Raw genomic sequence first — 17,808 nt, 5'->3', positions numbered from 1 at the left:
CCGACTCTGTGTGACCACATAGACAGCAGCCCACCAGGTTCCACTGTCCCTGGGATTCTCCAGGCAAGAACACTGGAGTGGGTTGCCATTTCCTTCTCCAATGCATGAAAGTGAAAAGTGAAAGTGAAGTCACTCAGTCATGACCAAAATGTATAGATTTTACTCGGTGGAAGTTGAAGGTCAGTGGACTGGCATTCTAACAAAAATCTTGAAAAAGATGACAGAATTTGAGAGTTATAATTAAAATGGCCTTTTTGGATCCCGTGGTACAATTCAAGGTCTTTGAAGAAAAGTCCTTTCAAATAATTTTCATAAAAATATCTCTCCTGCATTTATTTCCATCATAAAAGCATTCCAGTTTTTAAATAGCAATTTTATGTTACTTTTTTACTTCACTACAAATTTACTAAATACAGCTACTTACACTTATGGGGTTCATATAAAATTATGTTTTGTCTCATTGTGTTTATTTAACTACAATCACACATAAAAGAAATACTTTTGGGGGTGTCTGTATTAACCAATGGGGCCCAGGGGGCCCAGTGGTAAAGAATTAACTTGCCAATGCTGGAGACACAAGAGATGCTGGTTTGGTCTCTGTGTCTGGAAGATCCCCTGGAGCAGGAAATAGCAATCCACTCTAGTGTTCATGCCTGGAAAATTCCATGGACAGAGGATCCTGGCGGGCTACAATCAATGGGGTCACAAAGAGTCGGATATGACTGAGCGACTGAACAAACATACATATTAGTCAGTGGGGAATATAAATGCTTTTTTATTTCCCAAGGTGACAGTAATACACACACTATTTCCATCTTCATCGACTCATTTGGAGGCCTGAGTATTTCACAAGATAACACATATGCTAACACAAATTAGCCCTAAAAAATTAAAACCATTAAGGATGAGTAAACATGACTTTATCTTTCTTTTGTTTTATCTTTCATGACAAAACGCAGTGACCTGACACTCCACGTAACGCACAGGTGTTGGAGTTTTCAAGATTAGAAACGAAGGAGAGGTTAACTCCGATCTCATGAAAACGCTGGACAATTATGGTCTGTCCCATTCGAGATTTTAGCATGCTTCTTCTTTTAAATATCATTTTGAGACTTTAAATTAAAAAGCAGCATCAATGAAATAAGCATGTTTACTTGTTTACATTTCTTTGATTTTTATTGTTGACTGGTTTTTCTTTTACTGTAAATGCCACAGAGAATGGGAGAGGGCAACCCAGTCTGAAAGACAAGATGTATCTTCCAATCCATCAAGAGGTGTATCGTTAATATTGCACCTCATGGACAGGAAAACAATGCACATTGTATGAAGGTACATGTGAATGCACATAATTTTTAAAGTTGTTTAATCATTTTATTGCAATATATTTTGAATTATAACAAACAGAGCTATTTAAAAACTCCTACTTTGGCCACCTTATGTAAAGAGTTGACTCATTGGAAAAGACTCTGATGCTGGGAGGGATTGGGGGCAGGAGGAGAAGGGGATGACAGAGGATGAGATGGCTGGATGGCATCACTGACTCGATGGACATTGAGTCTGAGTGAACTCTGGGAGTTGGTGATGGACAGGGAGGCCTGGCGTGCTGCGATTCATGGGGTCGCAAAGAGTCGGACACGACTGAGTGACTGAACTGAACTGAACTGAACTAAGCAGTAAACTCTTTATTTAGATAGTTAGTCTTTTAGACTTATAAACATCTACATATTTGATTTGGGGAAACAGTTGCCATAGTGAGTTTAATTTTACAATTTTTAACACTGGTATATATAATAAATTACCACATTCTATTGGAACCAATTCACTAACTTAATTTGCTTGATTAATAATAGGAACAGACAATAGGAAAATAATATATTTCTATACTCATGATTAAATCATCTATATTTAACAGCCTAATAATTTATTATGTTCTGTATGATTATTTTAAAATATAAGGCAATGATTACATGGAGTTATTTAATGTGAGCTATTAAAATGGAAGTTCATTTAGAACATGCAATATGTCTTTCCTATATTCTTACAAGCATATCTTGGATTTCTTTTACTAGATCAAGCTATTAAGTTATTTGGGAGAATGGCATTGAAACATGTATAATATCATATAAGAAATGAATCACCAGTCCAGGTTCCATGTAGGATACAGGATGCTTGGGGCTAGTGCACTGGGATGACCCAGAGGGATGGTATGGGGAGGGAAGTGGGAGGGGGGTTCAGGATGGGGGTACATGTGTATACCTATGGTGGATTATGTTTATATATGGCAAAACCAATACAATATTGTAAAGTAATTAGCCTCCAATTAAAATAAATAAATTTAAACTAAAAAAAATAAATCAACTATCCTTCAATAAAATAAACTTTAAAAAAAAAACAGCAACAAAATTTTTTTGTGGGCTCTGTACCCATTCAACAGCAAAAGAATCCAGGTGTATGTTAAAGTTACATTTCTCATCCACCCTCTCTCTGCCAGACACACAAATTTTGGGAAGGTTCCTGACGGTGTCTCTTGTGGGCTCTTTGTTATCATCTGGCAACAAGAATTTTCCTCCTCTTCTCCTTTGGATCTCTCTGAAAAAACCTTCTTTGGTTGCTTTCAAGCGGCAGGCTATTGCTGTTAAGACACTACCTACCACCAGTGTTCATTGAAAGTCTTGTGATGCTGATGTCCAGCACAAGTTCATGCACCTGATACACAGTGAGACCAAACAAACCAAAACATTGGAGCTTGGAGCAGAGAAAGGTTTATTGCAGGGTCATGCAGGGAGCATGGATGGTTCTTGCCCCCCAAAGTCCAAACTCCCCAAAGGGTTCAGCAAAGCATTTTTAAAGGCAAGGTGAGGGAGAGATGCGAATGGTTCTTGCAAACTTCTTGGAGCTGCCCGCCTACATCAGGTCATGATGTTCCTGTAAACCTCCAACACGACAAATGTTATTCTCTGTTCTGCAACTTTTTATTTCTATATAAATGGAAAGTGTTATATACCCTTAAAGGTCAGAGCTTTGAGAATGAGCTATCCTGATATTTCAAATTATGCACAACATTCTTAACTGAAAGCAAAAGCAATAGACTATAAAGATTAAAGTAAAAGAAACAAAACTTATATGGAGTCAAATTTGTTCTTCTCTATTACAAAACCAGTGTAAAGCCACTGATGTCTTCCACATGAGGCAAACTGGGATATGGAACCCTTTACTGGAGTGCTTGCAGCTGGACAAATGCCTCCTTCAGCAACAGAATGCAAATAAACTACAAGGATCTAAAAATGACTATACACATGCAGTCACGGCAATTGAACAAAAAGGCCAAAACCCAACTGCCTCCTCTGAGGCACCAGGAACAAAAGCAAGGTACTGAGAATGATCCTTCCACAGAGCACCACAAAGAGGGGCAAGAAGACCACCTAGGCCCTGGGTCACATTCACCTCCCCACCTCTCTGCCTCAGGGAGGGAGCAAGGGAACGTGTTATTTGTCTTTCTCCACTGATGCTGCAGCGCTAGTACCAGTAAAGCCTTGCCTGAGCTCCTCATCTGGCCACCTATCAATTTCTATTGATTAAAGGGTCAAAAAAAAGTAAGACTTCTCATACACAAAAACATGAGATGATAGGTACATTAATTAACTTGATGGGGAAAATTCTTTTACAGTATATATACGTATCAAAGTATCGCATTATACATTTTAAATATCTTACAACTTTATTTGTGAATTACACCTCAATAAAGCTAAAAAGATGACTTTAAATCTTTTTAAATAATCAACTTAGCTAATTAAAAAATAAAAAGAGAAATACAAAGAGTCCAAGAATGCTTGTCAGTATCACAAGTTTGTCTGTCTTTTTTGCTGCCCGTGACACAAATGACGCATGAGGGCTTCCCCATTTTTTCTTCATTTGAGCTACATTTTATTCTGCTCTTGCTTAAGCCCTGGTATTTGCACTTGAATGTACTTTAACCTTGTCAGAACTTCTAGCCCACTTGTGCTATACTCTCTTAGGTAAGCTGTAACTCGACAGGTTTGCCAAAAAGCAGATCCTTCTGAATTTGTTTTGTTTTTATTTGCTCACAGTCCCTCTGCCTGGAACTTAAGTAAAGAGCCATGTGGGATGGTCTGGAGGCTACGTTTTCTCTCCCAAGCCTGAAGCCATTGGATAAAACTTCTATAGCTCACCATTCAGTTTCCTAAGAGATGCCTTTACACCTGATCCACAGATTCCTCTAAGTGTATCCACGTGTCCTGCAAATTTGCCCCCAAAATTTCCAATCTTCAGAGGAGACATATGAGGTCAAGATAAGACCTCCTTTGACATGCGTATTCTAAACAATTCTCTTCTTCTGTTAAAAATGAAGTGTATACTGATGTTGAATTATTAGTAGAATTTCTTGAACTTAATGAATAACATATTATATCTCCAATATCCTAGTCTTCTTTATAATACAATGTCAAGGCATAGCAAGAATCCCTTGGGTAATAGCTCGCATTTCCTTCAGCTTTAAAAAATATGATTTTAGGAAGTTTAGTTTTTTGTTTGTTTTGTTTTTTAGCATTTTAACTTTCCTAAGTGTTCAGTTAAGTCACTCAGCTGTGTCCGACTCTTTGTGACCCCATGAACCGCAGCACACTGGGCCTCCCTGTCCATCACCAACTGCCAGAGTCTACTCAAACCCATGTCCATCGAGTGGTGATGCCATCCAACCATCTCATCCTTGGTTGTCCCCTTCTCCTCCTGCCCTCAATCTTTCCCAGCATCAGGGTCTTTTCCAATGAGTCAGCTCTTTGCATCAGGTGGCCAAAGTATTGGAGTTTCAGCTTCAACATAAATCAGTCATGTTTTGATTGACTGATCTCCTTTAGGATGGACTGGTTGGATCTCCTTGCAGTCCAAGGGACTCTCAAGAGTCTTCTCCAACACCTCAGTTCAAAAGCATCAATTCTTTGGTGCTCAGCTTTCTTTATAGTCCAACTCTCACATCCATACATGACCACTGGGATAACCATATCTTGACTAGATGGACCTTTATTGGCAAAGTAATGTCTCTGCTTTTTAATATGTTGTCTAGGTTGGTCATAACTTTTCTTCCAAGGAGTAAGTGTCTTTTAATTTCATGGCTGCAATCACCATCTGCAGTGATTTTGAAGCCCCCAAAAATAAAGTCAGCTACTGTTTCCACTGTTTTCCCATCTATTTGCCATGAAGTGATGGGACCAGATGCCATGATCTTCGTTCTCTGAATGTTGAGCTTTAAGCCAACTTTTTCACTCTCCTCTTTCACTTTCACCAAGAGGTATTTAGTTCTTCTACACTCTCTGCCACAAGGGTGGTGTCATCTGCATATCTGAGGTTATTGATATTTCTCCCAGAAATCTTGATACCAGCTTATGCTTCTTCCCACCCAGTATTTTTCATGATGTACTCTGCATAAAAGTTAATTAAGCAGGATGACAATATATAGCCTTGATGTACTCGTTTTCCTATTTGGAACCAGTCTGTTGTTTCATGTCCAGTTCTAACTGTTGCTTCATGACCTGCATATAGGTTTTTCAAGAGGCAGGTCAGGGGGGTTGGTATTCCCATCTCCTTCAGAATTTTCCATAGTTTATTGTGATCCACACAGTCAAAGGCTTTGGCATAGTCAATAAAGCAGAAATAGATGTTTTCTGGAACTCTCTTGCTTTTTTGATGATCAAGCAGATGTTGGCAATTTGATCTCTGGTTCCTCTGCCCTTTCTAAAACCAGCTTGAACATCTGGAAGTTCCTGGTTCACGTATTGCTGAAGCCTGGCTTGGAGAATTTTGAGTGTTACTTTACTAGCATGTGAGATGAATGTGCAATTGTGCAGTAGTTTGAGCATTCTTTTGCATTGCCTTTCTTTGGGATTGGAAAGAAAACCAACATTTTCCAGTTCTGTGGCCTGTGCTGAGTTTTCCAAATTTGCTGACATATTGAGTGCAGCACTTTCACAGCATCATATTTTAGGATTTGAAATAGCTCAACTAGAATTCCGTCACCTCCACTGGCTTTGTTCATAGTGATGCTTCCTAAGGCCCACTTGACCTCACATTCCAAGATGTCTGGTTCTAGGTGAGTGTGAGTGAGTTTCTTATAAACAATGTATATATTTAATGTTTGGAGTCTTATCTTTTTTTTTTTTCCTGAAAAGATTTGAGGATGAAAAAATAAAAGAAAAAAATGAGGAAGATCACTTCAAATGACCACTTTGAATCAAGGAAACAGAATATATCAGGTTTGACCAATTTGGGTTGCTTTTGCTTGGAAACTGTATTTGACCTGAGATGTATCTAAACTTATACACATGTTAATAAGCAGTACTAAACTATGGTTCAACTGAACAAATAAGGAGGTAATTTTTGACCCGTACATGTGTGCTCAGTCATGTCTGACTCTTTGCAATTCCATGGACTGTAGCCCACCAGATTCCTCCATCCGTGGAATTTTCCAGGCAAGAATACTGGAGTGGGTTGCCATTTCCTACTCCAGGGGATCTTCCCTCTGACCCAGGGATGGGTCCTGCATCACCTGCATCTCCTAACGTGGCAGGTGGATTCTTTACCACTGCGCCACCTGGGAAGTCCTGATTTTTCAGCTAAGTTTCAATAAACATGACTAAAGAAACCTGATCAACATGCTAAAAGATGTTTTAACTGCCAAAGTTTGCCTGGCAGGGGATGTGAGATGTATAACTACAAAATTATTGTACATATCATTGATGTATATTGTGGTATATTTCATATTTTATGAGTAGAACATATATTATCCTTGTACATATGTGCTCAGTTGCTTCAGTCATGTCCAACTCTTTGTGACCCATGGATTAGAGCCCGCCAGGCACCTCTGTCCATGGGATTTTCCAGGCAAGAGTGCTGGAGTGGGTTGCATTCCCTCCTGCATGGGATCATCCCAGCCCAGGAATCAAACCTGTGTCAACTGCATTTCCTGCATTGCAGGCAAATTCTTTACCACTGAACCACCAGGGAACCTCCACATTATCCTTAAAGTGAGCCAATAAATATTTTGCATGTGTAAGGATAACTCTAATATATGTTGGTAGTGTAGGGGGCAGTGTTAAGTTATTTACATCATGTGTGTGATTTCAATGTGGACCAGTAATCTTTGTCCTGTTACCTGGCTGTACCCTGACATTCATCACCAGTCTCTCAACTTTGCACTGTTATTTTTAATGGGCTCCTAGTAAAAGAGTGTGGATAAATTGGTAAGTGAATCCCCACAATGGGAAAATGAAAGGTATTCTCCAAAAACATTTCATAAGCAAATTCTACCTGATGTGAAACCAAGAATAGCAAATTGGTTCTTATTCTTCAAATTGCAGAGTGATAAAGATGGACTGTTCTCATAATTCCTCATCAGCCTCAACATCTTTGCCACCTACCTCTTCAGTCAGATTCCTTTTGGTCAATAGTACTCACCTTTCCCTAACCTGGAGCCCATGATGATGAAGGATGTGTACTGAACCATACTGATGATGCTTCTGATTTGTTGATTATTGAACACAGTATCCAGCTGTACTCCTGCAGATGTCATTGACAGAGGACACAATGATAGTGTATTCTCTGAAGATTTATAGCATGGTACTGGCAATACTGAGCTCTTTCTGTGCCAGATGTTACCCAGAAACTCTGCTGCCCATACCACATCCAGTCTAAACTCTTCCATCTTGATTTTTCTAGCTAATTACAGACCTCCCCAAATTGCCAGTTCTCCTTCTAATTTATCGTAAGTTCCCAAGAGCACCAATTTTTATACTTTCAACTTTTTATCACATCAGGTCACCTTGGTCTTTGAAAAATCTGTATCATTAAGTGTAGTGATTACTAAGTTCCTGGAGCAGCTGCATCAAAACCAACTGGGACACTGGTTCAAAATATAGATGCCTATCTCCGTTCCCTTCCCCAGGACTTGCTTGATCCAAATATCCAGAGAGAGAGTGCTCACCCAAAAGCAGCCCTGGTTAGGAACTTCTGCTTTAGGGAGACATCCAGCAACACACTTTGTAGCAGTAGTTAAGCAAGATAGCAATTTACTCATGCCCCTAACAATAGTAAATAGAAGTACAAGCTGTTTTCCTTGGGTAATCTAGAGACAGTCACATGGACTCACTTCACAGTCACTGTTATTCTCTACTTCCAACTTAGAGCAACATTTGCTTCATGGGGGCAAATAAGATTCCAACACAAACAGGACCTTACAGGTAAAACTTCACTAAAAACAGACAGATGTCAAAGACCCATCATTCAGAAGCCAGCCTTGTCTGAGAAAAACCACCATAAAGACCATCTGATGTTTTATTAGCAGCACTTCGCTCAGGCTCTAGTTAAAAAAAACAGTTCTTTGCAGCAACTCAGGTTTAGCTATCCCCAGGGCTCTGGCTCAAAACAAAGTTTGACATTATTTTTTTTTAAGCCAAAGGGGCCCTCCTAGCATAGAAGTATCAGACAAGACACCTGGTCAGGAGCACTGGAACTCATTTATTTTTCACTGAACAAGTTACTACCCTCTTCCTTTTGTGCCCAAATTGCTGTCCCCAGATGCCATTCCCAAGGGCAGCCTCTACCATCATATAAGCTTCCACTCCTGGAATCAATAGGTTCATGTGCCAAGAAGCCTGAGGAGAAACATGGTTTGATATCCTTGGGGGCAATTTTTCTCCTTGGGGAAGGGCAGGCTTCCTTTGCTCTGCCTTGTCTCCCATTAGCGTGCCCAGCTAGGTCTCTTTACTGTTCTATTTAACTGCTTCCTCTCCATTATTGATCCTGTTGTGTGTAATGTTACACTTGCTGAGAGAAATGACGATTATGCTGTAAAGAGAGGGAAGTAGATGGGATCTGGTGTCTATACAGTAGAGCAATGCTCTGCAGGCTGCCTGAAATAAATGAATCAGAGATATATTCTAGATTAATGTGATAGGAACAAAACAAGTTCCTGAGATGAAGATGACCTAATGTTTCCTTCTACACTGTAAGCCAGCACCATTCCAAAGTAGTTGCTTTATGTTTTGGCCCAAAGGATTTAACATGAGAGTACTTTTGTAATCTCCAATTTGATACTCTGTAATTTTGACATGGGACCATGTGCCTGCATTATCACCTTTTGCATTTCCAGTCCTTCTAATTACTGCTTTACTTGGTAAAAGCTAAAGTTAAGATTTTGGTACATTCTTGCTTTGTTCTTTATACTGAAAAGTACATGGGATTGTAATCTTTTGTAATTCATGACTGTTTCTTCTAAAAGCTGATAATTGTTTCAATTATCTTTTACTGTATTCTACTACTTCTACTGTGCTTCCTAGGTGGCGCTAGTGGTAAAGAACCCATTCCAGGGGACATAAGAGATGCAGGCTTGATCCCTGGGTTGGGAAGATCTTCTGGAGGGGCCATGGCATCACACTCCAGTATTCTTGTTCGGAGAATGTGACAGAGAGAGAAGCCTGGCAAGCTATGGCCCATAAGGTTGCAAAGAGTCAGACATGACGGAAGCAACTTAGCATGCATACACTACTCCTCCTATTACCAACACCTCCTTGCTCAGCATTCTTTTCATGTTTGACTCAATTAGTCATGTTAATAAAGGAATTCATTTACTTCTTATGTAAGTTGTTGGGTTGAAGATGGGAGAATTATTGAGTCAGTTGGATTCCAATAAGAAGACAGAAATCACACAATCATTTGAAGAAGGAAAGCTTAATGAAAAAGACGATTAACCGCAAGAGGAGACTACCTATAGCAATAAGGTAAGATTTACCAAAAAAACAGGTATGAGGAGCAGCTGCTACCTCTAGGGCTAAGGCAGGATACCCAATGAAGCCCTTCCTTCTTCATAGACTTAGAGTCAGTCCCCCTTGGAGAATGTGTCATCACCACCCTCTGCCTGGTCAAGAAGTTTTGCTGCACTATTGAGACTCAATGCAAAGCTGCTCTCTTGGGTGCTGGGAGAAGCTAGTTACACAAGAGTCTAACACTGATGAAACTTGCTGGTACTGAGCACCTTTAGAGCCCTGTGAGCTCTTGTCTATCTTACAATGCAGAAATAAGTAGAGAACACACAGAACCAGGAAGCCCTTTCAAGTGTCCCTGAAGTGCCCTCTGCTATTCTAACATTATGCAAGCTTGCAAAGGAGAAATGTTCTGTTATCAAAAACAGGAAAATGAAGGGTGGATTTGAAGCTGAGAGACAATGATCTAATAACTTTCAGTCTTTCCCTTTGGCTACTCAGCTTCTATATGTACCCTTCTGCATACAACTAAACTTCTTTACAGCAATAAAGCAAACCTATGTTTCTACTTAACAATATACAGGAATCATTTATACCAGTGAAATGATTACCCTTTCCCCCAAATGAAGCAAAACGTAGTTCCAACAGTCATTTTGCCCATCACTACTTATATTAATTAATCTTCAAATCCAGCCATAGTCCTTCTGAATATTCTGTTACATAAGGGCCAAATTATTGACAGGTGACATAATCATCAAGAACAGGGAGCCCTACTGTGTTGTAAAGATACCTCTTGCAACCTGTACATCTTCTGCTACGTAATATTTTCAAGGCCATCAATCTTCTTCCTCCCAAGCACTAATCTTATTTCTCTGCCCAGTCTGAGGTGACTTGATGCAGCAATGTCCACCTCCTCCTATGCTTCTTCTGCCCTTTCCTATCCTCATCATTGCTGGGTCTGAGTGGCCAACAGCTCCTAGATACTGTCTCAGGATGCCCATGTGGTGGGACATGGATATTCTGGGACATGGACAACAGAAAATCACAGAATTGTTACATTTCATTTGGGTCAATAAGTTCCATCTCCTTTCCAAATAGGGGACTGGCCAAATTGTGTATAACTCTTGTCCCTCCCATCTCAGCCTTCTTAATCAGTCCTAAGTGACCTGAATTCAATGAGGAGAGCAATAAAGAGAAGCAGACTCAGTTATTAGCCCATGAAAAGGTAAAACTTAGCTATACAATATGCCCTTTCTTTATTCTAGTGTTTTTCTTCAATTGTTGCAAATCTGTGATTTGTTATACTTGACCGAGTGGGAGTCCAGCAAGTGACACTGACCTCTGAATAGGAACTCAGCTCCTAACAACCAAAAACCAAAGCTGAGGCCTGCTTTATTTCTCTACTTGTACCTCAATATCAGTAGTGACCTTTGTCTATCAGACACCCACACTGTGAAGAGCGTCATATTTCTACTGACATCCCTGTTTGGAGTGTAAAGTTATTTCCAAAAAGTTCATTTATTTAATCCTTCAGCTGTCTAAAAAATCTTTATCGGCAGCCATTTTTAGCTTGGCCTTTACCCTTTGCTTTCTGAACTCAGCCAGGTCCTTGTTGGAGGCTCCCGAAAGTCTAAGATCAGTAGGAGAAGAAAGTGGAAACTGAATGGCTAATGATATAAAAGTCAGCTGATACAGTTCCATAAAATTACTTTGGAGAGATGCTGGTAGGAGAGATGCCACTGTGTTTTTATTTCTACTATCACAACCCAAAATAATTAATGGGTAAAAAATACTTTTTGTTTAATAATTGCTGTTCTTCATTAGTGTGAACCAAGGGCACAGTCTATCTAAGACAATAACATCTGTACCCTGGATTTCATTATCACCAAACTTCACATTTCACACAAAAGCATTGCTAGCACAGCCTTACAGCTTTAATTAGTTTCTGCCATAGCTGTGAAGGTCAGCCAATTATTGTGTGTGAAATTTCAATATGAAGTGGCTGGATTGAAGACAGCATTTCAACACTGTGGGCTTCTGCAGTGTTATAAATCTAGGATTTTGGAACCATTCTTTAAAACACAAGATAACATAAAATCATCATCAGGTATGTATGGTTTCAAAGCTTACTGATTAATTTAACATGTACTTTGTGAGGAAAAAAAAAAGCACATAAATTCTGATTGCTTCTTAAATTCCCTCTTATGACATTGTCATTATTTATGATGCAGTAGTTAAGGTTGAAACTATGCTTTTATGATTAACTTCTTTTAACTCACTTAGAACTCCGCTGGAACATTTGATCTAGGAATAAAACCTGGGTTTACTGAATTTTGAATGATGGAAAGTTAAAAATACACACACATACTCACACACACACACATCTATTTCTTATAAATATATATATGCTGCTACTGCTAAGTCGCTTCAGTAGTGTCCAACTCTGTGCGACCCCATAGATGGCTGCCCACCAGGCTCTCCCGTCCCTGGGATTCTCCAGGCAAGAACACTGGAGTGGGTTGCCATTTCCTTCTCCAACATGAAAGTGAAAAGTGAAAGTGAAGTCACTGAGTTGTGTCCAACTCTCAGCAGTCCCATGGACTGCAGCCCACCAGGCTCCTCCATCCATGGGATTTTCCAGGCAAGAGTACTGGAGTGGGGTGCCATTGCCTTCTCCAAAATATATACATATGTATATGCAAACACCATGTTTGATCCATAAAACTATAAATGCATGTTAATGAGCTAGGTCAACTTAACAATGTCATTTTGTTTAAAAACTGTTGAATTTAAAATTGTCTTATTAGGAATTCAGTTTTATGCTTTTCCTACTAGGATAATAAAAATTTGAGTTGGAAAGAACCTTGATGCTTATTCACTCTAGTGTCTCTTATTTCAAAGTTGAGGAAATTTGCCCAAGATGGATACAAGATTTATTGAGGACACACAGCTCCTTTACCATAGTTTCTGCAACTAAGCTCCAGCTCCTATACCCTCTCCATGATGCTCCCCACATGTCTGTTTTACCATCACAGAACAATTTAAAAAAGATATGCCATGTGATACGTGATATGACAATAGTTTGGCCACCTGACATGAAGAGCTGACTCATTGGAAAAGACCCTGATGTTGGGAAAGATTGACAGCAAGAGAAGAAGGGAACAACAGAGGATGAGATGGCTGGATGTCCATCACCACCTCGATGGACATAAGTCTGAACAAGCTCCGGGAGTTGGTGATGGACAGGAAAGCCTGGCATGCTGTAGTCCATGGGGGTCACAAAGAGTCGGACACAACTGAGCAACTGAGCTGAACTGATGTCTTGTGATATAGAAAAGCTCCAAATTTTGCTTAAGGATTTGTCCTGAGTCTTAAGTGCTGTTTGTTTTGTTTTGCTTTACACAGAGACATATGTATGATTTAATCTGAATTTAAGCAAGGAAATATTCATTGAGCCATCCTTCAAACAAGACACCCTGTAAGATATTCCAGGTGGATAGGATGATTAAAATACTCTTGGTTAGTTTACAAACTAACAGGGTAGATGAGACAAAGAGAAGGAGGAAGAGGAGAATGCAGAATTCCTGGAAATATATCAGTCAGATTGTAAAAGGATAGAGATAAGTCAGAGCCAAGAAAGGAGTCCAAAGAATGAGAGAGAAGGCAGAAGACTGCAGGATACTTCAACCCACTAGATACCAGCAGCAATACCATCCTGTTACAAGCAAAATGAAAACTGTCTCTGAACATTGCCAAGTTGCCCCAGGTGGGAATGAATATTAGCAAATTCCTTTGAGAGCTACTGATCTAGATTCTAGACCATAGTGTATTGTAGCTCTTAGAAAACGTCTCATTTCCAAATAGAAAATCTCTGTAAGCCTCACTGAGATGCTGACCCCTTGATCCTTTCCTCACTTTCAAGCTACAAACTGAGATAGCAGTGATGCTGAAAATTTGGCTTCTTTGCACCAAATCAGATCTCACAGACAGTTGTGAATGAAGTAGAAATGTATAGCTCTATTGCTTTACCAGGCCAAGAGGGACATAGTGGGCTCACGTCCTCAAAAACTGTGTCCAACATAGGGAAAATTTGATGAGGAGTTTTATAGCAATAGTTCAAGGGTAGGGTTGTTGATAGGATCAGGCATATATGCAGGGATTTCATTCCTTTAATGTGGCCTCAGATGGTCTCCTGATGAGCTGTGATTCTTGACATTATCAACTGTGACATTATCTGTGGAATGAAAAATGCTCCATTGAGTAGTTCATCTTCCATTTGTTGGGGTTTTAATTTTGCAGAGTGCTCAAAAAATATTGCTAAATGTATCTCTTGTGGCAAGACCAGAAGCCTGCACCAAGGCTGCAGTATTGATCCTTGACTACTCCTCCCTTCTCTCTGCATCCCCTCACTTCCTTGATTAGGAACCATTTGAATCTGCCCTTTGGAACTCAGGGAAGGACATGGAGGCTAGAATTTCTTCCCTAAAAACAGGAAATGGGGGACCCAGAACAGCTTCCATCCCAAGGATCCCCACAAGGTCCTGCTCAATTTCAGTAGCATCATTCTCAGCAGAAAGGCTTCGGAAGGTAACTGCTGAACTGGGGTCATTTGGTTTAATGACTTGATGACTAACGGGAGGTAGTTAGATTTCAGCGGATTAAGAAATAAGTGAGTGTGATTGAGCAGTGAGCAGGCACAGCAGCAAATGTGTATGAATCTTCTAAGAAGCTACAAAGTAAAAGAGTAGACGGGATGTAGTATCTCTAGGAGTTGTCTGGTTAGGCTCTCTTAACCTCAGGAACTGTTGACATCTGGAGCAAGAAAGGTCTTGCTGGTGGGGATAGAGAGGGGTTGGAGGTGATGGGAGAGTATCCTATAATTTCTTTTAGGATGTTTTACAGCATCCTTGGTTTCTGCCCACTAGATACTAGTGGCACTTTTCTCCTCATTTGTGACAACCAAAAGTGTATCAAGGTATTGACAAATGTTCATCGGGGGTTAAGTTTCTCCTGATCAAGAACTTTTGTATTTTTGTTTGTTTGTTTGTTTTGTTTTTAATTTAAAGTGGAAAAATCTAAGCCAGTTTTCAGGAACAGAAAAACATAGAATGGAAAAAACTGAAGATGCAAGTGAAGACAAGGAAACTTAGAGAGAAGGCCAAAATGTAAAAGAGTAACAAGAAAGAAGACCAACAGCATTCTAGGGTGGAGAATGGACTTTCCTTCTGAGAAAATGAAGAAAGAGAAGGTCCCTGATGAGTGGACAGCTGATAAGAGCAGTCAAACCGGAGAGTCTTAATCTTTTAAAGTTATAGGTAGCTTCACATGATGAAAGGATCTGAGAGTGGAGAACTCATAAGAAAGCTTAGAAACAAGCTGTAAAAGTCACGGTCTAGCTGAGATGGGGAGCATACTTTTATAGCAGAACCAGGGGAAATTGTATCTAAGATGCCATATTTGCATCTTATTCAACTGACCTTCACCTAATTGGGAACAGGAGCAGACAGTAGGCATTTCTTAGGACTACAAATTATCAAGAGATAAACAAAAGAAGGGCAAGTGGTCAAGGGAAGTGGGGTGGTGTAGGAAACTGTGTGAGTGAACATGAGTCACAAACAAAGGTACAAGAGGTAAAGTCAGAAAAAGGCCACAGATCGGGAAAACAGGAAAGACTCAAGGGGTCGTGCATCTCAATGAGGTTAAAGTAGATTTCTCTGTTTTAGAATTGGAAAGCTTTTCTAAAATGCCTATCGCTCTACAGTCTAAACTTTAGACCAACAGTTCTCAAGAACACTCTTTGAGACACCGTGGACTAAATGTAGCCCACCAGGCTCCTCTGTCCATGGGATTATCCAGGCAAGAATACTGGAGTGGGTTGCCATTTCCTTCTCCAGTGGATCTTCCCGACCCAGGGATTGAACCCGGGTCTCCCACGTTGCGGGCAGACGCTTTAACCTCTGAGCCACCAGGGAAGCCACAGTCTAGAATCCAGACCAATGGTTCTCAAGTGAACTTGCCACTGCCACGGGGGGTAACTGGCAATGCCTGGAGACTTTCTATTGTCATGATTGGGACAAGAGGACAGTGATGGCAACTCGTAGGCAAAGGGCAAGGATGCTGCTAAACATTTTAAAAACACTGAGAAGACCCCACAATAAAGAAGTGTCTGGTCCATGATGTTCATAGTATCTCTGTTAAGAAACTCTGTTCTCGATTAAAACTAAATATCTAGTAAGTTATTTCGTGGAAACTCTTGGGAGATTTTTAAGCAAATCTAAACTGCTGAAAGCTTTTTAAAGCCCTATTATACTTAAAGCTTCTTGGAAAGAAAGGCCCTCCAATTGCTTTTATTCATTCATTCATTTTCTATTTAATCCAAAATAAGCCATTGCATTTTATTATGGGGACCATATTAAATACTGGGAATGTAAATAAGGTAGACAGAGACAGCATTAAGTCAGACAAAAATATCGCTATGGACTGAATAGCACTCCCTTCAAATTCGTATGTTGAAGTCCCAAGGTTAAATGAGGTTATAAGGATGGGACCCCAATCCTATAGGGTTAGTGTCCTTATAAGAAGAGACACCAGGGAGCTTGCTCTTTCTCTCACTGTCACTGTCCGTGTCTCCATATTACACACAATTCAGATGAGCACACAGAGAGAAGGCAGCCATCTGCAAGCATCTCTTCTCTACAGTAAGAGAAGCCACACCAAAACCAATCTTGCCATCACCCTGATCTTCGATTTCCAACCTCCAGAACTGTAAGAAAATAAATATCTGTTGTTGAGATCACCAGTCTTGGTATTTTGCTATGGCAGCCAAGGCAAACTAAAATAAGCATATTCTTTTGTTTATTTCTGTTTTTATGCCAAAACATGTTCTAAGCAAATGCCAATTTTGTCTTTTGAGCCTTCCTACTCCAACCTAACCCCTTTTCTTACTCTCTAAACTTTCCCTTACCTGTGACAGTTTAGAAAAGAAATTGAACTTTGAAATTATGCAAACCTGATTCTAAATTCTAGCCCCAACCATAAAAACACTAAAGATTAGACTTGAGATCTATGGGTTATAATATCTTCATTTATTAAAATGGACATAATTATATTTATTTGCAGGGATGTTATATGACTTAGGACTTCCCTGGTGGCTTAGACAGTATAGCGTCTGTCTATAATGTGGGAGACCTGGGTTCGATCCCTGGGTCGGGAAGATCCCCTGGAGAAGGAAATGGCAATCCACTCCAGTACTATTGCCTGGAAAATCCCATGGCCTGGTAGGCTACAGTCCATGGGGTAGCAAAGATTCAGACAGGACTGAGCAACTTCACTTTTTTTATATGACTTAAATGCAAGATCAGGTAAGAATGCCTAATATGGCTTTCACATATGGCAGTCTCTCATTAGAAAACAGTCTCCATTTTCCTTCTTGGATTCACAGTTGTATTCAAAGTCTATTTTCAGTAATTATTCAGTTTGTTCTTTGCAACTATTTCATTAGGCATTTGTCTGAAGAAAGTTTAGAAGTTTTCCCTCTGCAAAGAATCCCCCCACCAAAAAAAAAAAAAAAATTGGAAACAGGAAAATTTCCATTTCCTAACAATCAAAACTCCAGTGCTGAATTTCTAGCTTTATAACAAGTGGAGGAAGCAACAGTATTTTGAAATAAGAGTACTTGACTAGTATCACAAAATAATAGAAATATGTAGTTTCAATTAAAATACAAACCCTGTTTATTTCCAACATATTACATCACTTGAACATTTTTTTGTAGTATCAGATGATACAGGAGTGTATCTACAACCTATGTATCTATCAGTTCCTACAATTCACACTCATTACGTGCCAAGAATTGTGCCAAGCTTGTACACTGATCCCTTATTTAATCTTCATACAAGACTTTGCTTCACTAGCACGTCTGGCTGAATTATGAAATGAGGGACATGAATATCCCTATCAAATATCCATTTAATATTTATTATAATCTCTTTGTGTGTGTGACAAGTGAAACCGTAGCATGCTGACTCTTCTCACGAGG

Source organism: Ovis aries, chromosome 3 (assembly GCF_016772045.2).
Source record: "Ovis aries strain OAR_USU_Benz2616 breed Rambouillet chromosome 3, ARS-UI_Ramb_v3.0, whole genome shotgun sequence".
NCBI lineage: Eukaryota > Metazoa > Chordata > Mammalia > Artiodactyla > Bovidae > Ovis > Ovis aries.
Note: the sequence above shows the minus strand (reverse complement) of the source record.